Consider the following 24,230-nt stretch of genomic DNA (forward strand, 5'->3'; position numbering starts at 1 on the left):
TAATCGTTTACAAAGTGTTTATTGTTTTATTTTTAGATTTGACAAAGTGTTGTTTACGACTTAATAAGCGTATCACAAGCGTTTTTAACAAAGTGTTTTATGTTTTTACGATTTGTTTTAAGATACTTCATAATTACATTTCTTTAAAAGTTTTCATACAAAAGGCACCATTAAAACAATAAACTAAAATATGTAACTAACCAACATTCAAAACAATATGTTACAAGAAACTATAAAAGTAAAGCATTTAAAAGTTAACCAACCAACATTCAAAACAATAAATAAAATATGTATCAATACAACCATCTAAACATGAAAATAACAAATGTTCCAAAAATCACAAATGTCACCAAATCACAAATGTTCCAAAAATCACCAAACACAACGCGCATTCTTGCACTAATCTACTTTTGAAACTAACAAAGTACCTTCATTGATGTCATATTCAAATCTGCACTTATCACCAATCTGTAATTCATTTTCCTCCTTGAAAATTTTCCATTTTGGTAAATAACATCTGAACTTCAGATTCGACACTTCACCATGAAGTCTCATTTTTTTTGCGACCTTCGGGATTGACCAAAGTGATTAGCATTCCATCATAGGCATCAATCTTGGTAGTAATGACGTTGTGAAATGCAAATTTCAAATATATTATAAAGTTGAGATGATATTGTTAAAACTTAAACGAATATACTTGTAAATAAAAAAAAATTTAAAAATTCAATTTACCAATTTCTTGGTGACGTTCATGTGGAAGACTATTTTAGAGTCATCATTTTGCTCATCAATATGAATTGAGTTTTGGGAGGAACTACCTTGATTGCTTAATTGATAGTTGAGAAACAGCTGATTTGGACCAAGAAGGATAAATTCTATGCCATCTTCATGAAAGACATTAATATGAAATGTAATATCTGATATGATTTCAAACACAACAAACGAACCACCTTTCAAGTTGGTTTGTTTAAAAAACTCAATCCATCCATCATCTAGCCTACAACCCATTCCATCCCATAGACACGAAACTTTAAACATAAATTTATCTGGAGCAATAAGCTCGAAAAGCTTACAACCCATTCCATTCATGTAATTTTCACCAAATTCTTGAATCACGTACCACTCAGGGAAATCCTGTTAAACATGTTAATTAATAGACATTTGAATTTGGAAACAATCATTATAAACAGAAATTAAAACTTACCAAGTAATGGACGTGTCGGTTTTCTGACCGGAATACATAACATAGTACCGGATTGATCATTTACCTTTCTTTTGAAAGTAAACATATTCAACATAGATGTTAACTTAAGCTCAAAAACAACATATGTTCCAGCTTCTATACAACATTCTCTGATTAATTTTCAGTCCAACCGGTTCCAAAATAAAAGTCATCAAGTACTTTGATTATAACTACAAAAAATGTTTTACCACTTTGATCATAAATCAAAAAACAGCCGGTATTCGATTTCATGTCAGCAAACATTGGTTGGACAACTTTAGGAATGAGCTATAAGTAACACAAAAATGTTATTAGAATGTATATGTTGCAAAATTGTAAAATGTTTCATAAAAAAAATTGTTGATAACATTAACATACCATCCTACTCATGGAATCGCTGTCGATATCTACCAGGAACTTAACTCCATTATTGAGACGTGACATTTTTATGTCAGACGAGTCTGTATGTTCAGAACAAATTAATGATGTTTACGAATATCTTTGACTACATAATCACAGTAAATACGAATTACAAATATCATTGTACATATGCGTGTTACTAGCGTATTAGAATATTTATATATGTTTTTGTGAATAAGCGTGTTACAAGCGTAATAGACTCGTTTGAACAAAAATATAACATATTTTAACATAATCGTTTACAAAGTGTTTTTTGTTTTATTTTTAGATTTAACAAAGTATTGTTTAGGATTACATAAATTGCATTAAATTCTAACCAGAAAGCGAAGTTAGAAAGTTAGAAGTTAGAGAAAAACTCTCATATTTTCAATCAATTTCCGTAAGTACACAGATGTATCGAGTAAAATTGAGAGAACCACATAAACAATGTAACTCACCTGAAGATCGAGAATTGATTTTTGGCACATAATTGAGATGCGAAATGAGGAAAAAGGGAAAATGGGAAATGAGAGGGAAAATGGAAAGTGAGAGGGAAAAAAGAGCAGACAAAATTAGACAAAAAAAATAGAGAATACATATTTTATAGATAGAGAATAAATAGAGAATTAGTGGGACCGTGATCACAATCTAGATTGGTTTGAATTTTTATTTTATTTTTCTATTTTTTCTACACATTTAATTATATATATATTTTGGTTTTTGTTTTATATCTTATTATATTTTAACTTTTTAAAAAAATATAAAAACATAGTATTACTTAGTTTTTTTATGAACATTCCGGTATAAATTTCGTTAAAAATTGAGTTCGTTTAAAAAATCGTATATTTTTAATAAAATTAAAATTTTATCCATTATTATCATTATCATCTTCTAGGTTATCATCATCACCATATGTGTTATGACGATGATCAACATCATAAAGTTATCATCATTATCATGTGTTATAGTGATTATCATCATCATAATCATCGATCACCGTCACCATGAAACGGAATCATCATCAGACGTGCGGGTAATCAACGTGGTCATTGTATAGGCTATCGTAGTCGGCGTCGATCATACGGGTAACATATATCTCGTTATCAGTGTCATCACCATCGTCAACATCATCATCAACACCAACATATATATGACCTATTGCCATGTACGGGATGTACTCAGCATCGTATGGGTTATCGTAAACAAAACACCCAATATTAGCGATCATTTTCGGCACCATCTTATGAATTGTTGTCGTCATCAAATGACATAATCAGTCGTACAGGCTACCATCAGTATGTCCATCGTATATGTTATCATGGTCGTCGTCGATCATACGGGTTACATGTCATTAAACATCGGTGTCACCATCATCATCAACACACACACACACACACACACACATATATATATATATATATATATATATATATATCTGTGTGTGTGTGTGCGTCTGTGTGGTGTATTTTCATATAGGTACCTATAATTGATCATCATCATATATATGTGTGATCATCATCATAGACATCATGATCATCGTACGAGCTATAGTCGCCATCGTATGGGTTAGCGTAAGCAAACCGTACCATATAGGTTAGCAGCATCATTATGATAATCACCACCAACCCAGGTTGTCATATCCATGTATTCATATGGGTATCATTATATTAGCGTCGTCGTTGTCATAATTGGGCCACTCATCATGGTCATCATACGGGATAGCACCGTCATCGTCTCATGGATTACATATCCTCAATCATACTACACACCACCTACTGCCACCATCCACCGCCCACATTCGCCACAACCACCGGCACCAACCACAACGACCTCCAACACCAACCACTAACAACACACCACAACCACCCACCTCCGCCACCACCACCACCCACCACACCTCCACCACCCACTACCCACCACCACCACCCACCACCACACATCCGCCACCACGAACCACCACAACCACCCACCACCACCACCCACCACACCTCCACCACCACCACCCACCACACCTCCTCCACTACCGAACTCCGCCACCACCACCCACTACCCACCACCACCACCCACCACCACACATCCTCCACCACGAACCACCACAACCACCCACCACCACCACACATCCGCCACCACAAACCACCACACCTCCGCCACCGTCCACCACCATCATGACAACCTTAACCCACCACCACCCACTAATATTTTATATATATAACTTTTTATATTGTACAATAATAACTAACCTTACGATTAAAATTTAAAAAGCGCCTCAGCTTCTTTTAAAAGGGTCAAATAATTACCCCCTAACGGCGATAATTATTCCCAAAATTCAACTGTGAAGCAATATTCCTTAAAACCGTCGTAAGTCAATATTCCTTAAAACCGTCGACGATTCGTTTCTACTGTGAAGCACAAGCACAAGCATAAGGAGAAAATGAAGAACCCTAACTCATCTACTTCTGGAACGGAACCAATGACGAAGCAAAAGCACGATAGGTCTCAGAATAAATATGGAACATGTGTTGATTTATGATTTTTTTAGCGTTTTAGGTTTAATTATTCTTAAAATGTAACCGCTGAGAATTTAAGCATCAGTAATTGAGTTTTGCAAAGCATTTGTTTAAATCATCTTATGTAATCTACCATCATGTATTAAAGCATTTTATAAGCGTGTTGTTGTAATACATATCTTTGTTTTTTTAAAATCTATGTGTAATATTAAAGCATGTTATAAGCGTATGCTAAGCGTGTTATGGCTTTGGTATGAAAATTATCAATGTGATGTTTGATAAGCTTTTGCTGTTCACTTGTGATTCATGTTGTTATCCCCTACCCCCTTGTTTTATTGTATGTATGTGATTCAGTTGTCGAAAAAACAAGACTGATAAAGCTAAGCATCTAAATGAGAAGAGAGATAAAAGGAAGACTAAAAAAGTTGCTCCGGTGGTGAAAAAGGTGAAAACAAAACATGTTGTGGAAGCAGACTCTGATTCATCCCTTGACACAAAAATTAACCGGTTGTTGTCAAAGCGGAAATATGTGGAACACAGCATTTCTGACCCGGACTTTCAGCGTCCGAAAAAGAAAGCCATTAAAGAAAAGAAGCCAACCAAGAAGACATCAAAAGAACCTTTTTTTGAATTTGTAGGCAAAAAATTGAAGAATAGGTGTGCACCTAATAATATTGTTGATGCAGTGAAGGCAATGACCCCTAGCCAAAAAACTTGTGTAGAAGAATCGGTTTCGGGTCAATGTTAAGACTTCAAGTAACCCAAACTCCCACAACTTTGGGATATTGGTTGCTCATGACTATAATAACCATTTAAATTAATTGAACATTGGGAGCAGTGTTATTAAGATAACACCACAAAATGTACATGAAGTGTTGGGGATACCAAAGGGTAAGATTCCTGTTTTAGACAAGAGTAGACCAAGATTGGGGGAAGATGTTACTATAGATTTGTTCAAAAATCAATTCCCGACTCCAAGAATAAGTATAAAGCATGTGACCGAGAAACTGGTCGCGGATCAAGGAGTTGGTGAACTATTTGAGATTAATTTCCTTATGTTGTTCAACACCTGTATAGGATTTATAACAAAATCAACAACAGTCAATCAACGATTCATCTCCGCACTCGACAAAGTCTCAGATATTCCAAATATGGACTGGTGCAGCTATGTAATTGACAACCTGAAGATGAAAAAGGAAGAATGGAAGCATGTCAATCAACAATACAACGGTCCGATCACCTTCCTTGTGATGCTTTACACGCATGAATACCAGATAAAATATGGTCCATTTGGGACTCCCGTCACAACGCCTGCAGTCAACTACATAACAACTACTCTTAATAAGATGGAAAAATACTTGGAGAATAATGGTCCTCCCTTAGAATAATATGATGGAAATTATGTATATGAGGTTGTTGATGCTGCTGCTGCTGCTGTGACATTTAGTGTTGACAGGGAGGGGATTGATGCGGCTGCTGCTAATACTGCTGCTGTGACAGTTAGTGCTGCAGGAAAGGGACTTGATGAAGCTGCTGCTGCTACTGCTCCTGTGACAGTTAGTGATGCCGGTAAGGTGCTTGATGAAACTGCATGTGGTGGTACATATGGTGATGCATCTGCCGGTAAGTCTGGAGCTGAGGAGAAACAAGAACATGGTGAGAAACTTGTTATTTTCTTCTAAAAAACTCTCATATCTCTTATTTCTATATGTATTTCATGCAATTCAATGTTTATATAACAATATTATATATAATCAAAAACAGATGGTCAAGGTGCATCTGAAACAGGTAATGCCGATCAAACAGCTGAACAAGATTTGGATGATTATGTAAGCGATTATTCACAGTTTGCAAATGCCATTGGGAACACACACCCAGGATAAATTGAAAATGTTTTTGAATTAACAATAACTATATTTTCTTTTTACAGTCTTGGAATAAGGAATGGATAAAAAGTTGAAGAAATATGATAAAATTTGCTCAGAGATCAACGAGTTGGTCCGTCAAGGAAAGGATAGACATCCATCAAATCACAATATCTTTGCAAGATGTTGTGAATGGGAAAACAGATTCACTAATAATGTGGCCCCTAAAACACAAGAAACTGACACCATAAAACGCTTATCACTCTTTTGTTTATGTGAGAAAAAAATTATATTTTCTTCTTTCAAGTTCTCTTTCCCATTTCAAAACTATTTTTGTTTAAGTTGAAAGATCCCAATACTTATACATCTGCAGCAATAGATTCAGTTGATTCAGATGTTGGTGTTGGTGGTCTAGTGGCTGCTCAAAAAGGTATTTGGGCTAAATTAATTATAAGTATAATTTAAACGCTCATAAAATGCTTATGCTGTTATTTTAAACTTATTATATCTGTGTGATGCAGTTGATTCAGATGTTGGTGTTGGTGATCCAATGGCTATTCAAAAAGGTATATGTACCAGCTTAATTATAATCACAGTTAAAAACGCTCATAAAACGCTTAGGCTGTTATTTTGAACATATTACATCTTTGGTTGTCGTAAAAAATGATGCGGGTGATGCAGGTCAAGAAAACAATGTCTCATGCGCAGATATTGATAAAGTTGTTAATACAGTGGTTGAGTGGGCTAAAGAGGGTATTTAATTATTGTTAATACAGTGATTAAGTAGAATGATGTTTTGTGTAAACAACTTGTGCGTTAAGTTGTTATATTAGGATAACTTATAATGGAGGTTAGCATATCTAGGAAGATAAGGTTGTAACTTGCAACTAGTTATGCAAGTTGTTTTAAGATTATGCAGATTTTATGTTATAATGTTTTAGTATAAATAGGTGGCTAAAGTGTCTTGTATAAGTGTGGTGGTTTAATCCCTTTAATACAAAGCAGTTTTGTGACTTTGATTGCCAACAATTGTAAATAAAAAACAAAAGGGGTTGAAGGTATTTAATTATAGTTACAATTATTTTCAGTTAAATTTAAAATGAGTTGTTTTATGTTTAACAGTTGACACCAGATTGTCAACAAGTGATAAACTCATTACACTGAAATCTCCATATCTTCTAAGAGAGGTTGACGTATCCACTAGTCTTTCAGAGTATATATTTTTTGTCTTGAAGACATTTGGGAGGAGGTCTACAAGTCAACTCACACAGAGTCGTTCAAGGTGATCTTTGAAAGCTACTATCCTGGCATTTATATAACCACCAATGCAATGGATGCATTCATTGAACTAATGAACTATGAAGAAAAGAAAAAAAATTGCAGCATCACCGTTTAGATTCTTTGCTTCAAGCACTGTGCTGGTACAAATTAATCTACTTTCTTTGTACTATTTTAAAACGCTCAATACTAATCTCTGAGTGACATAAGAAACTTCAACTTCAATTCCATTGAGCATTTCAGTTCAAGAATTGCCTTGCCCAAAAGTTTTAACTGGTCAAGCTCTCTCTGTCCTACATCAACCATAAACAAAACAGCAAGATCTCGGATAGTACTAGCGGGCATTCGAGTAAGAACTTTTGCAATGACATCCCTGGCATCAAAGTTGTTGCTTGTCTTTACAAATTCTTTAGTAAGAGTTTCCCGACAAGCTTTATCTGCCTCGATTTGAACCTCAATTTGCCTCTTGAGGACATCCTTGTAGGATGTAGATGATGACTAGCAATCCATTATTAACTAAAAAATAATAATTTAAAATTATGTAGGTATATGAGTTTTACAAATGTGGTGTAGGTATATATAACCAAAAGGCTCACGGACCAAACAGTTAATATGTATGCAAAATTATTAAACGCTTAAAATACGCTCACAGATTAAAAAGGACAAGACACTTTTAAAGTACACTCACGGACGAATAGTAACTCTGCAATAAAAAAACAAAAGGGTGTCCCACGCTTGGGAAATGCTCACACTTGTCTCATGTGTTTTTTTAAACTAGAGATTAATTCCATTTATATCACCTGTCAAAATTGGGAAAAATATTTCTATATTATACACTTATCAAAATTAATTTGGGAACTTAATTACATCTATACCTACTCACCTGTCAAAATTCTTGGAAAAATATTTATGTAATGATAGCCTACATTCAAGTTAATTAAAAATTAAAAAACTGATATCTCACGCTTGTATTACGCTTTAAATAAACTATATTTTACTAGATAGGCTACAAACCAACTTAACTACATTAAATTATTGTCTCAACTACCAAAAATTAAATTTTAGGTCTATATATTGTAACATATAATTTGTTATTCAATCACACTAACATTTTCAAAAAGATATTAAAAATGTATTCTTCTGACAAAACCGTGAAGAACATGGTGAAAGCAAGGATGAATCTTGAGAAAGATAAAGACGACACTTTGTTGAAGACAGTCGAAGAGATTAGGGCTAGAATCACATTTGAAAAATCAAAGACCATCGACTCATGTAAACTCATATTGATGGAACCATACACTGAGTTTAAGGCAAAGGCTGTTGATTATCTGAAACAACAGTCTGCATGCTCCGACTCAGTGTGTGGGACTCTAGTTGACACCGTAACTACGGTGTCAACCAACATGAGTTTTAAGGAGATGGGGTCGGAGACTGTGGACAAGGCGGAGTGATGGTGATGTTAGCTTCTCTCTTTTTGGTATTTTGTGATGTATTGTAATTAATGGTACTTTTTGTATGGCATCTGTTGATGAATGGTAATTATGGATTATCTTAAAATGCTTTCTTAACATATTTTATGGATCATCTAATGGCTATCTCTTTCTTTGTTAAAAACGCTTGTGATACGCTTATTAAAATATGTTATATATTTGTTTAAACGAGTCTATTACGCTTGTAACACGCTAATGTACAAAAACATATATAAATATCCTAATACGTTATTAACACGCTTATCCCCTTTATTTATATTAAAAACCATCTTGTGTTAAAGTGTCTATTTTCAGCCACAGGTTCTCTGCCGTAAAAACTATGCCAATTATCTATTGGTTCTTAATTAAAAGGGAGGCAAAACTCAAAATGCTCCAAATTGGCTCCAAATATTCAAAAACTCCAAATTATTTAACACTCCAAAAATCAAATTACACTCCAAATTATTAAAAACTTTTCCACTCCACAAATCAAACGACACTGAAGGCTACTCCAAAAAAAACAATCGAAGATGAAGCTTATAGATCAAACAATCAAATAAGAACATGTTTATACTCCGATGAGGAACCCAACGACGACAACGACGCTCAATCGGACGACAATGAAGGCTACTCCAGCGACGAAGCCAACGACGATGATATAACGACGATGGCTATCGAACCCATTAACAGTTTGGCTCCTACGAAAAAACCTACAAGGGGGTTGACGAGGTTACCTAAGCTACGTACCGATTATGCAAACTCTGGTGGTGTCAGACTGGTAGTGGAGTTTGATAATCTGGGTAGGTTCACTGGCCAAAACAGATCAAATTTTGCAAGTTTTTTAGGGGATGTTGTAAGGGAAATAGTTGGCTTGAGACATTTAAGTTGGAGGGAGGTCACAAAGGAGCTTAGAGATTAACTGTGGGAAGAAATAATGGTTATTCTTAATTTATATTTGTGCATAATATATTTTGAGAAGTAATTTACCTTTACTATATTATATTATGTAGAAATATTTTGAGATTGAGTCGTGTCACAGGCCTTCTGTCATGAATCGGCTCGGACACCCTCTTCGGAATTTCCGAAGAAAAATATATGCCAAATACATTATGCCGAACATAGGTAAACCTCTGAAGCTGAAGGCGATACCCAAGGGACACAGGACGATGATCAGGAAAGAAGACTGGGATCGCTTCATTGAGTACACACTATCAGAGAAGCTTCAGGTATAAATCCTCTACACTATCAGAGAAGTTTATGTTTTTTTTAAATATAGTTAAATGTGTGGTTGAAGAAACACTCGGCTTCAACAAAGGGAGCTCGAGCAAACAATGTTTTTGATCATCACATGGGACGAGGGGGTTATACCTACCTTCGAGAGAAACTGGTAATCACCTCACTCTCTAGTTCAATGATTTGTTGGTTATGTGTCTAATGCATGACCGCCAACTGCTTTCTCTTGAATATCTTACAAGGTAAAAAATAAGGAAATTGAACCGGATGAGATCCCCAAGCGTGCATTAATGTGGATGAAATAAAGGGAAGAGAAAGATGGTGCATACAAGAATGTTGTTGTCAAACCAAGTTAGTATGTTTTAGTATTAAACTTTTTAAATTATGTTAAAGTCAATTCAAACAAACTTGAGTCTGTCTAACTTGTCACAACACTTGATTCTTGTACATAAGCGTGTTACTAGCGTATTAGAATATTTGTATATGTTTTTGTACATAAGCGTGTTACAAGCGTAATAGACTCGTTTACAAAGTGTTTATTTACTTACAGTAGATCATGAAATTTGACGTTTTATGCTTGTAAGGAATCGACAGTTTGACATTTATTTTCTTGCAGGTTGAGCATGAGGAACAGATCGCCTCCGGAGCCCTGACACTTGAACCGTGCACAGATGTTGTCACATATGTGCTTGGCAAAGAGTAAGGTGGGTTTTTATAAGGGATTGGGTACACATTGACAGCAGGTAAATTATTGGGGTGTGAGTTGGGTTAAAGACTCGTTTAAGGAACGGATTGCCCAACTTGAGTATGAGGCGGTGCAGAGAGATGAAGTGGTGAAAAAGTTGACGTCTCTACTTGAATCCACAAATACTATGCTAGCAAGCCGTGAGAAGGAACAATTAGCATTTGAGGCCAGGTTTAGATATCTCGAAGGAATGTTGCCGCAAATGTCGGCAAGTCAAGTAAGTGACGTATGTTACATATAAACATATTAATTAATGCATTCAACATACATAATTGGCATTGTTTTTGTCACAATTCGTAGGTAAATCCTGTTCCCAATCAGGTTGGTTCTGTAACATGACCTAAATTTCGAGCCAAAAATGTCAAACTTCCAAAGTCTAGGGATCAAATCTGCCGAATTCCAAACTCCAAGGTTTAAAATGAAAATTCTGTTTTCTTGTCCTCTAACGATACGTGACGGGACAAAAGGACAAGCCATCGCGTATAGCGAAGGGCTTGGTCAAAAGCTTCAGGAAGAAGTCAATAGCGATACGCTATCACCGTTGAACCAACATCATCGCGTATCGCGATGACGTGGCCTGGCCGTTTGTGACACGTGTGCCACATGGCAACCGGTGGCACTATGTGTTGCCACGTGTCACCACGTGGCAGTCGGACCGCCACGTGTCGCCATGCGGCACAACGCCTGCCACGTGTAGCCACGTGGCAGGTCTACGTGGTGACTGTCCAAGCCTACGCCGCGATACGCGACGGGCTGGCCAAGGAAGCCATCGCGTATCACGATGGGCTCCAAAATTTGCCTATAAATTTGAAGGCCACGGGTTCTTGTTTCTCACACCTCAAATCACACATACAAATTTATCTCTAAGGTCTCTCTAGAAGTCTACAATCATATTAACGATCCACCTCGAAAAGCGTGCCCGATTTCTAGTTTTCTGTGCCAACGTTTCCTCGTAGTTTGTGTCACCCTCCACCCACATATCAACCAAGAAGGCATTTGTTACTTTCCAATATCATGGCGATGAGTCTCGAAAGGCATGCCGACGAGTGTTGAAGTTTGGTGTTTATCGTTTGGCGTACTAAAAGGAAGGTGACGAGAAGGGAAGTTTTGATCAAGAAGGCAAAGGAGACCAAGCGGCGTTGGAGTGCTGCCCGAATCATTAGTGTTTCCATAAGCCTATAAATTTAGGCGTAACGCCAGTGAATACAATAATAAAATATTATAAAGGCTTAAACCTTAAGTCGAGGTTATACTCGATACCTCGATAAAAGAAAAGAAAACATAACAAAGAAAAGAATAAAAGATAAGATAATAAATATTGAAATATATATATATGTGTGTGTGTGTGTGTAAGTATATATATACTCTTTGTTATGAAAATATTATTTAAGTAATATTAACTATTCTTAAATGATAAAAGAAATGAATATGTTTCTTAGAGAAGAAGAAACGTCGGGTTTTATAAATAAACTAAAGGTTTATAAATTACTTTCAAACTAAAGGTTTTTAAGTAAAAGAAATTTTGAACTAAAGGTTCATCGAGGTAAAGTTTAAAAAATAAAACTAAAGGTATTAAGCCGGATTGTATATCCGACTAACAATTGGTTATACTCGTAATATAGGTGCGAGATAGCAACGGGAAAGACCCTCGGACGATGATTGAAGCCGATCCAAATCAAAAGGTGAATACGCCTCAACTTTTACAAACTTATTTTCAAACAAGTCAACGTGTTATATGAAAAACTTTACATGAGACTAAGTGTCTCTAAAACATTTATAAACAAAGGTATAAATACTGGCCTTAGGCTATCATGTACGTTTGTCTGGATCCTTTCATATGCGGTGGGCACACCACACCTGGTCACAATTACGCTCTCCTGCAAGGAGTATGACCTTGTGTACTCGTATAGGCACTCAACTAGTCGAACGCTGCGGTGTTTCGTTGGGGGGAACCGAGTATAGAGACTTGAGTTTATAAATTGTGTTGTTTTAACTTGATTATTCCTAAGCCACGTTGGGCCGAGGCCTACGTAGTCTCGAGGGGTAATTAATTAAAGAAAATATTTTTAGCGTCAGCATATTCACCAGCATTCGTTGCTGACGTATTTTCTTACATTTTGCAGGTGAACAAGGATAGCGCTTGGAGTGTCGAAGTGCTATAGATATCTGATGGCTCGGATCTTTTGTTTTAAACTTAAATATGATTAATGGTGGTTTTTGTAAAACATAAACAAGTAATTCTTAAACACTAAACGGGAAACTTTTATATCCCGTCTTTTGTATGTAAATATTTACAACTTAAATCCACATGTTTATAAGTCTTCCGCTAATTAAACATAACTCTAATTTATTTACAAATGTTGTACCAACATATGTGTCATACGCCTAGGCCATAGTTCGGGGTGTGACACGTGTTGGTATCAGAGCCATCGATCATAGCGAATTAGGTATTACAAGATAATACCAAAGCTTCGATCCAAGTATAGGAATTAATTGTTTATTTGATATAGGGATAAGATTGGCTGGTAAACCTTTTCTTTCCCTCCTCATTCTAAACCACCCACAATGTTAGATGTCGTTCAAGAGCATGATGGAAAACTTTGTGCGCAAGGCTAAAGAGGCTGGAATCCCCGAACCATTTACCGAAGATAATATGAGTGAAGGTTACTATGAAGCATACTTCGATCAAGATGTAGAACATGACCAAACTAAACCTGTGTTGTGACATTCGTCAAAATTCAAATCTCGATTTGTATTCGTGTTGTAAATTTTTATTATGCAAACCCGACTCAACATTTTGTTTCCTTATTTAATTATTATATAATATTATTATATACCCCGATCATCAATAAATCGATGTTTGTCATGTTATAATGTCGTTAAGAAAAACATAAGGGGTAATACTTGTCATTTCTGAATCTATATTATCATTTCTTAAGTTTTAAAACCCTTTCATAAAACATTTATAACTTGGAGGACCTTTTGTGTAAATATGTATTTATAAACCTAAACAAAACCCTAGTTTTAACACTTATCACCCCCATCTCTTTCTCTCTTATACCAGCCGCCACCCTTGAGCCGTTTTCCGGCGATGGCGATCCGGCGACACCCCACCACCCCCGAACACCACCCACCACCTCCACCGCAGCCATCACTCCAGCCCCACCGCACCACCACCACTACAAACCCACAGCCACCACTTTCTCCCTCTTCCTCGGACCGGTTTCCCGGCGACCGGAAGGCCGCCGCCCCACTACGCCGTGCCACTCCGCCGTCTCTCTCTCCCCGTCATTCTCTCTCTCTATCTCTCTCCGGCTTCTCTCTCTCTCTCTCTCTCTTCCTCTCTCTCAAGGCTTTTCCACTCTCTCTCTCTCTCTAGCTCTCTCCGACAACTCTTGCTCGGCTCCGACAAACCGTTCTCGGCTAAACATCGTTTGTAGGTAAATTAATATTGGGGTTTGGTATTGTTAATTTTCATATATCGATTTGTCGGAATTAGATTTTTAATAATTGGTTTGGTAGTATTGGTTATGTTTTTGATCAAATACTTTGAAACGAATCGGTTTTGCGTTGTTGGTATGAATTGGGTAAAAGATGAACACCCGGGAAATGGATATAATAAGTTCTTGGGTTTAATTATTTTGGTTCGGTTTAGTTGGTACGTTTATTAAATTATAGGTCTCGGATTCGGGTCTCATCCTAGATCGGTTTTGATATTATTCTTATACTTAACAAATTTATTGTTACTGCTAATATTATTACCACTACATAAAGATTATTATTAGTATTATTATGTTTAAATTTACTATTATATGTATTCATTACTAACATGATTATTATTATCATTTTTCTTATAAATATTAAAGTTGTTAATGTTTTTATTAAAGATCATATTTTTATTATTTATTAAAATTGTATAATTTTATCATTTATTATTAGCAATAATATCATTATAGTTATATTATGAATTCGTTTAGAAATCAAACCGACATCGAGTATAATATCATTATTTACTATCAATATTATTTATTATTATTATTATTTTTATCAACAACATCTAAATTAATACTAAGATCTTTATTCTTTAACTATTATTATTAGCATTATTAATAATAATTACGGTTATTATGTTTTACGTCATATCTTACATATCTATATATTTATATATATATGAAACATTTCTTTTTAAAATTATCATTATCATTATTATCATCATCATAAATAATATTATTATAAGCTTCATTATAAATTCGTTTTCATAAAAACCGAACTCTTGATTTAACACCGTCTTGCTTATATTTAATATTGGTTTAGTTATTTAAAAGCCCCAATAAAATAATATTATTTTTATTTTAATTATCAAATAAATACGAGTCCCTAATCGTAAACAAATTAACCGGTAACCCGATTAACAACCGAACCTTCTTGTCCAATGTTTCAAATAGTTTCACTAAAGTTCAAGTTCATTAATATATTTTATTTATTCGTTTTCAGTTAGCTTTCAAGTCGAATTCGTTCGTTTCGTTTACAAGCTTTCTATATGTCGATCACTTATTAGTTTTCTCGGTTCATCAGTCGGGGTGAGTACTTTCATACCCCTTTTTCCATCTTTCGTTTTGGGGTGACATTTCATACTTTTCAAACTAAATGCTTCAATTACTTGAATCTTTAAACCCACAAACGTGATTGTATACTTTACTTGAATAATTGCTTGATTTGGTGTTCTATGCTTACATGCTATGTGCCTATGTGTTTATCGCTTTCAGTCATGGGGAAGTCTATAAATCCGTGATCTATCTGGTATTCTCTTATAGCACGGTGTCGTTAACGTAATGCAATTAACGATATTCTATTAAATCCTAGGCTACTTGGCAACGCCTTGTAGCTAGGTGGCGCTAACGTAATTCAATTAGCGATTGTCAATTTATCCAAATTGTTGCTTTTATTTATTGTTTTGTATACAAGTTTTGTGGCTTTTATTTACTATATACTTATATGCTCAAACTTATGAATTGTTCACCAACCTTTGTGTTGACAAACTTTATTTTGTGAAATGTTACAGGTTTGACTTTTGTTGACTCGAGTGCTTGACGGAAAACGATACCAAGACTATTAGGGTATTAGTAAAATGAACAATATGATGGCTATTTGTTTATATGAACGAGATGCGTTGTTATTGATTTGTTGAAATAAAATGAGTTGAATAAATATTGTCACTTTAAATAGTGTCTTGTGTATTTGTCCAATCACGTTGAATCCCGGCATGTTCCGCCGCCTTTGGTCGGAGTGTGACAGATTGGTATCAGAGCCACAAGACTATAAGATAGGTGGTTAGACGTAACGGCCTAGTATAGTCTTTACTTTAGGGTCCTTATACGTGTTGCCTATACGTGTCTACCCTACTTGATTGTTTAATACACTTGTTTATTTATATACTTATTTATTTTATCAAATCATAAATATACACATACACACACTTTCATAGTACTCCAAGGTATCCTTACCTTTAAACGCAAAAACATTAGTTTTTATTGTGTTTTATGGATCACGAGCTTAACTTGGATCTCGTTGTTTCAAATCTCCTTAAAGATCGTCTCATATGAGATGACCACTTTAAGTAGTCGAATGCGAGCGTTCCGCCCGCCATCCTAATTTTCGGTGTTAAGACAATAGAACTACGTGATTTTGTGGACTAGTGTTTTGACATGACGTTGTATTCTGATTTATTATTTTTGCTACAATCGTTATTTGAGTCGAAGACATGTAAAAGACACGGTGGTACGTGCACACGTTTAGACTCCAACATGGTATTTTTGTAATAAAGGTTTTTAGTGTCGGAATATCAAGTCATGGTGGTTCATGCACGATTTTTCCGTCGTTAAATCTTAAAACATTATTATTACATTTCGAGAATTTAAACCATTTTCCCTTTATTTTGTTATAAATCCATATCACAAGCCTTCATTTATAAATGTTATAATTTAATATTTATTTTTAATAATTCTTTTATATCTCGATTTTATATGGTAAAGTTTTACACCAGTTTTCTCATTTTGATTTCACGATGATTCTTATTTCAAATTTCGTTCATTATGATCTCTTTTATATAAGTTAAATATAAATATATATATATATATATAAAATCATATTAAGAAGGTTTTATGATAAATTTCTCCTCAACTTTTCAAGTAAATTTCCTATTGTATAAACTTTAAATTGTCTTTAAGGTCCTTGTATAAAAATTTTATTTTTATAACTATTTCATTATTTTGGACGATCACTTCAAAATTTTAATTATTTAAACCTCTCACGATATTTTTTTACACCACATTATACAATACACGTGGTAAAATTTTCACTACCCAAATTTATTTTCATAACAACTTTCATCATGTAATATTTGGTTCGTTATAAATTTTCGCAAATAAAAATTACATCATACGATTTTCCGCGTTTTAAAATTCTTATGATAGTTTTGCCATGATTTCTCAAGAAAGTCACAAACTTATAACTTGTAATCTTCTTGAAACTCTCATGCAAAACTTCAAATATATATATATATATATATATATTAAAGACAAAAAAATCGTTCACCTCTGATTTCTCGATTTACAATGCCAGTCATTTAGCTTACCATGATATTTTCGTTACACTATATTAAATAACGAACTTGGTAAAAAAATAATAAAATAAAATAAAATTCATTTCGCAACTTTGTATTCCCAAAACCGACATTCATCATTTAATACTGAGACATCATAACAAATTTCGACATTCAATTTATGTATTATAAATTTCCTCAAAAGCAAAAAAAAATTATTGTAAATTTTATAAAAAAAATTGTGTGATTAACACGCTCGGATCTCAAAAATTCTATTTATATAATAGATATATTTATACATATATTACCTTGTAACTTTAATTATCAAAATTTTCATGGATGTTTCAAACATTAGTTATAAAGTATGATATTTTTCAAATTAATATTTATTACTAGTCAAAAATCTCCCTATACACGACCACAAGTTCCCAAACACCCATAATCCATCTCAAACTACCGCCTTAAATCAAACCATCCTTACACTTCAAAGGTTTCCCCGCGCACTCAAATTTTTTTCCTCAATATGAACGAAACCTAAACATCCAAAAGTATATCCTCATCTACTCAAACCACATGCAAGTCCAAGATATACAAAAAATCAACTCAACAAAAGGCCCTAACTACTGACACTTCTACGCCATGAAAACCTATCAAACTCACTATCCTAATACTTCAAATACACCTACAAACACACTCACAAATGCCTTGAACATATACAAACCAAAGCTTACCCAACTATGACTTAAAATCCTTCGACCCATGATATGTCAAGTCATAAACCATATCGCCACATCATTCTCATCCAACCATAGAGTTTGATATCAAAATAGCAATCCAAACACTCCTTACCAAATACATGTATAAACCGAATCTCAACCCAAACTAGTCATGATCAAATTATCCAACTTATCAAGTTAACCAGAGCTCAAATAAGCAAAAAAAAACCTCACCTTTTAGCCAAACCACTAGTCACACAAATCATCTAAGCCTAAATTACTCAAACGACCTAAACTCAACAAACCTCATAAATCCAACTCAAGAAAACCCAACTACGCAAGCCAACCGAAACATACTCACTCTTCATCAAATTTCCAAACCATTCACCACTTGAAGCCTAAAACCCCTCCCTACGCATGAAAGCTTCGTTTTTCCCTATTTTATATATATATATATATATATATATATATATATATATATATATATATATACAACTAGTGTATTTATAACAACCTCAGGTGTTCAAATAATCAATTTTAAATTATAAACTCAATATATATATATGGTACTGTCATGACAACAAAAAAAAATTTGATTATGAGGAATTGTTTTCAAAAAGATCATTAAACAATTATATGCATGTTTTCAAGAGATTTTAAATATTGTCACCTAGGGTGATAATCCCTTGATAACTTTATAAATCGAGGTTTTATTTTGAATGTTGAATGCGGGAGTTATTTAGTAACAAATTTCAACTTTCACCATATTGCATAAACTCAATGACCATGGCTTTGCAAATCTTTTGGGACGCATTTATAAATACTTTATGCTCCATATCGTGACACAAATTTTCGTCGACAATGAGTTATTCGAATTACTACCTCTTATTATCGCAAGCATCATCACCTTATATAATTTATTTTCATCACAATAACTTTATGTATACAAACTCCTTTAACAATTTGGGTTACAAGCTTTACATTCAATAATGATTTAAATATTTTCCCTAGCAATGCGTTACCGCGATGCTTTGTTATTTTGTACATTTCTTAGAAACAATAAAACGTCCTTACTTAAGACCTCATTTTAAATTTTAGTCTATTATACGCTACGCGATTTACATATTTCGACATTAATTCGAGTCTCACAATTATTGCGATTTTCTTTTCATTTAATTTGATATTTCGATGACAATATTATGCACATGAGATTTCATTTTTGGTGTTTTGATTTTCGTGACCGAATGCAACATATTCAATAACAATTTGTGTAATACTTTCATAGCCTCAATTTCGCTACAAATTTTGTTTATCTTTAAACGATATTTCCATTGACTATGTTATTCATATTTGAGCATTTATGTAAACACGATTCTATACATTATTCTATATCATTACACCTAATCTATTAACGGCCTATGTGTGGCTGTCTACAAGTTTTGGCGCTATTAGAAACTGTTATTATAATGACGATTATATAAATGGTTTCACAATAGTGGTGGTATTCACGTTTTATCACATTTCATCGATGGTTTTGGTTGTTAACTAGATGCTATTTTATTTATATTGATACATGTATGCGTCACCCCGAAGAAACTCACCTCATCCTCGTGATTTCACGAAATCCTATTCTCAATTATTTATAACCTCAAGTTTGTACGCGTATGACACTCATTGCCCGACATTATTAAAATTGTAACGTAGCTAACCCTTACCTCATTCTCACTTTCAGTTTTTGGATCCACGTTTCCTTTATTGGAATTCTCACTTCCTTCTATAAGAGTTCTCATTTTTAAAATTCAACAAATTTATGCACGTTTCAAATGCTTAAAATTTCAAAAAAATATATAAATATGTCTTTTTAAACCACACAAGGGGACGAACCATGTGGACCATATGACGATCTAAATAATTATGGGTGCACACTTAATTATCGAAATCCCCGTATGAAAGCCATAGTAAGTGCACTTGTGTGCGATAACTCAAACCCGAGAATGATAGCGGAAAAACAATGGAAATGCGAATCATGATAAAGAAATGGTGGATACGCCGCCGGTACATCCTATATATAAGTGCCTTTATTATGTTTCTCATTTGTAGCGTTTTTCGCGTCATGCTAAGATTTGACGTTATTCTTTTGCTTAAAATTTGTTCCTGCAATTATCTTACTAAAGACAATATTAGTTAATAATTTCTTTTTCTTTCTAGTTTATTTTAATTTCGGGACAAAATTTCTAAAAAGTTGGGGATACTGTGACATTCGTCAAAATTCAAATCTCGATTTGTATTCGTGTTGTAAACTTTTATTATGCAAACCCGACTCAACATTTTGTTTCCTTATTTAATTATTATATAATATTATTATATACCTCGATCATCAATAAATCGATGTTTGTCATGTTATAATGTCGTTAAGAAAAACATAAGGGGTAATACTTGTCATTTCTGAATCTATATTATCATTTCTTAAGTTTTAAAACCCTTTCATAAAACATTTAGAACTTGGAGGACCTTTTGTGTAAATATGTATTTATAAACCTAAACAAAACCCTAGTCTTAACACTTATCACCCCCATCTCTTTCTCTCTTATACCAGCCGCCACCCTTGAGCCGTTTTCCGGCGACGACGGTCAGGCGACGGCGGTCCGGCAACACCCCACCACCTCCGAACACCACCCACCACCTCCACCGCAGCCATCACTCCAGCCCCACCTCACCACCACCACTACAAACCCACAGCCACCCCTTTCTCCCTCTTCCTCGGACCGGTTTCCCAGCGACCGGAAGGCCGTCGCGCCACTACGCCGTGCCACTCCGCCGTCTCTCCCTCTCGTCATTCTCTCTATCTCTCTCTCTCTCCCCGTCATTCTCTCTCTATTTCTCTATCTCACTCCGGCTTCTCTCTCTCTCTCTAGCTCTCTCTCTCTGCCTCTCTCTCTCAAGGCTTTTCCACTCTCTCTCTCTAGCTCTCTCCGACAACTCTTGCTCGGCTCCGACAAACCGTTCTCGCCTAAACATCGTTTGTAGGTAAATTAATATTGGGGTTTGGTATTGTTAATTTTCATATATCGATTTGTTGGAATTAGATTGTTAATAATTGGTTTGGTAGTATCGGTTATATTTTTGATCAAATACTTTGAAACGAATCGGTTTTGCGTTGTTGGTATGAATTGGGTAAAAGATGAACACCCGGGAAATGGATATAATAAGTTCTTGGGTTTAATTATTTTGGTTCGGTTTGGTTGGTACGTTTATTAAATTATAGGTCTCGGATTCGGGTCTCATCCTAGATCGGTTTTGATATTATTCTTATACTTAACAAATTTATTGTTACTGCTAATATTATTACCACTACATAAAGATTATTATTAGTATTATTATGTTTAAATTTACTATTATATGTATTCATTACTAACATGATTATTATTATCATTTTTCTTATAAATATTAAAGTTGTTAATGTTTTTATTAAAGATCATATTTTTATTATTTATTAAAATTGTATAATTTTATCATTTATTATTAGCAATAATATCATTATAGTTATATTATGAATTCGTTTAGAAATCAAACCGACATCGAGTATAATATCATTATTTACTATCAATATTATTTATTATTATTATTATTTTTATCAACAACATCTAAATTAATACTAAGATCTTTATTCTTTAACTATTATTATTAGCATTATTAATAATAATTACGGTTATTATGTTTTACGTCATATCTTACATATCTATATATTTTTATATATATGAAACATTTCTTTTTAAAATTATCATTATCATTATTATCATCATCATAAATAATATTATTATAAGCTTCATTATAAATTCGTTTTCATAAAAACCGAACTCTTGATTTAACACCGTCTTGCTTATATTTAATATTGGTTTAGTTATTTAAAAGCCCCAATAAAATAATATTATTTTTATTTTAATTATCAAATAAATACGAGTCCCTAATCGTAAACAAATTAACCGGTAACCCGATTAACAACCGAACCTTCTTGTCCAATGTTTCAAATAGTTTCACTAAAGTTCAAGTTCATTAATATATTTTATTTATTCGTTTTCAGTTAGCTTTCAAGTCGAATTCGTTCGTTTCGTTTACAAGCTTTCTATATGTCGATCACTTATTAGTTTTCTCGGTTCATCAGTCGGGGTGAGTACTTTCATACCCCTTTTTCCATCTTTCGTTTTGGGGTGACATTTCATACTTATCAAACTAAATGCTTCAATTACTTGAATCTTTAAACCCACAAACGTGATTGTATACTTTACTTGAATAATTGCTTGATTTGGTGTTCTATGCTTACATGCTATGTGCCTATGTGTTTATCGCTTTCAGTCATGGGGAAGTCTATAAATCCGTGATCTATCTGGTATTCTCTTATAGCACGGTGTCGTTAACGTAATGCAATTAACGATATTCTATTAAATCCTAGGCTACTTGGCAACCCCTTGTAGCTAGGTGGCGCTAACGTAATTCAATTAGCGATTGTCAATTTATCCAAATTGTTGCTTTTATTTATTGTTTTGTATACAAGTTTTGTGGCTTTTATTTACTATATACTTATATGCTCAAACTTATGAATTGTTCACCAACCTTTGTGTTGACAAACTTTATTTTGTGAAATGTTACAGGTTTGACTTTTGTTGACTCGAGTGCTTGACGGAAAACGTTACCAAGACTATTAGGGTATTAGTAAAATGAACAATATGATGGCTATTTGTTTATATGAACGAGATGCGTTGTTATTGATTTGTTGAAATAAAATGAGTTGAATAAATATTGTCACTTTAAATAGTGTCTTGTGTATTTGTCCAATCACGTTGCATCCCGGCATGTTCCGCTGCCTTTGGTCGGAGTGTGACAGATTGGTATCAGAGCCACAAGACTATAAGATAGGTGGTTAGACGTAACGGCCTAGTATAGTCTTTACTTTAGGGTCCTTATACGTGTTGCCTATACGTGTCTACCTTACTTGATTGTTCAATACACTTGTTTATTTATATACTTATTTATTTTATCAAATCATAAATATACACATACACGCACTTTCATAGTACTCCAAGGTATCCTTACCTTTAAACGCAAAAACATTAGTTTTTATTGTGTTTTATGGATCACGAGCTTAACTTGGATCTCGTTGTTTCAAATCTCCTTAAAGATCGTCTCATATGAGATGACCACTTTAAGTAGTCGAATGCAATGCCACTGTACCATCCACCAACAATACACATGTACCATCCCTCTGAAGTTCCGACGTACCATCCATCAGAGATACCCACATATCAACCATCGGAGATACCACCATACTATCCCACTGGATTTTCAACATATCTACCACCAAACCCTCACCCATCATATGCTTTCCTTTCCAACCTACCCATCAAAGAGAACCAAGATCCCCATCATCCGACTGGATGCAATGCCACTCCGATCAACGAATATGGCATACAGGAAGCTCCGCATTCAATGAAGTTAGCTCCCAACCCAACAACGGTGAAGGGTCGTCCAGTAAGCCCAAGATGAGGGGTGATGATGCCCTATGAAAGTTTCTGAATGCCTTCGATTGTGAAAGAAACTGCCCAACTCATGGAAGAGGAGGAACCGGAATAGGAGGAGGACCCCGAAGAAGAGGAGGATCCCTGTGACAACTGCCAGTTTTCAGGTTAACTTCGTTAACTAAACACAGTTAAACCTTGTTGACTATGCCTGTAAACTCAGTTAGTTCTGTTAACTATGTTAATGAACTCTTGTACATGTGGTGTCATGTATATGAACTCTTGTACACATGGTGTCATGTATGCGTACATTTAAGTTAATGTGTCATTGGTGACTTAAACAAGAATATGTGGCTAATTATAACTAGAATAATAATCCCGTCATGCATGTTATAATAAACGTGTTATGTGGCATGTACTGTATATGATAAGTATAATGTGTTATACGATCAATATGTTATATTATAGTTGTTACATGATTATGTGATTTGTAAGAAAGCTAGGTGATTAAACAAGTTACATTATATGTCATGTTACATGTTGGTTATTTAAATGGAACCTTAGATTATAATAAATAGGAAATGTTTTATAAAATATGTAACATGTCACATATGGTTTAATAAAAATAACCTAAGGTATTATTATTCCATTAAATCAATAATAAAGGATTTTTAATAACAAA

At 34.2% G+C, this 24,230-nt stretch overlaps 1 long non-coding RNA gene across 1 annotated transcript; it reads left to right on the top strand.

Annotated features, from left to right (window-relative positions):
* Window positions 1-6,302: 6,302 nt before the first annotated feature.
* Window positions 6,303-6,758, top strand: LOC143564492 (uncharacterized). Its single transcript, XR_013140886.1, has 2 exons — window positions 6,303-6,423; window positions 6,560-6,758. It is a non-coding gene; the product is annotated as an uncharacterized LOC143564492 (long non-coding RNA).
* Window positions 6,759-24,230: the final 17,472 nt, after the last annotated feature.

Source organism: Bidens hawaiensis, unplaced genomic scaffold, assembly GCF_021521415.1.
Source record: "Bidens hawaiensis isolate Kalapana, Puna unplaced genomic scaffold, B.hawaiensis_p1.1 tig00022007_1, whole genome shotgun sequence".
Lineage (NCBI taxonomy): Eukaryota > Viridiplantae > Streptophyta > Magnoliopsida > Asterales > Asteraceae > Bidens > Bidens hawaiensis.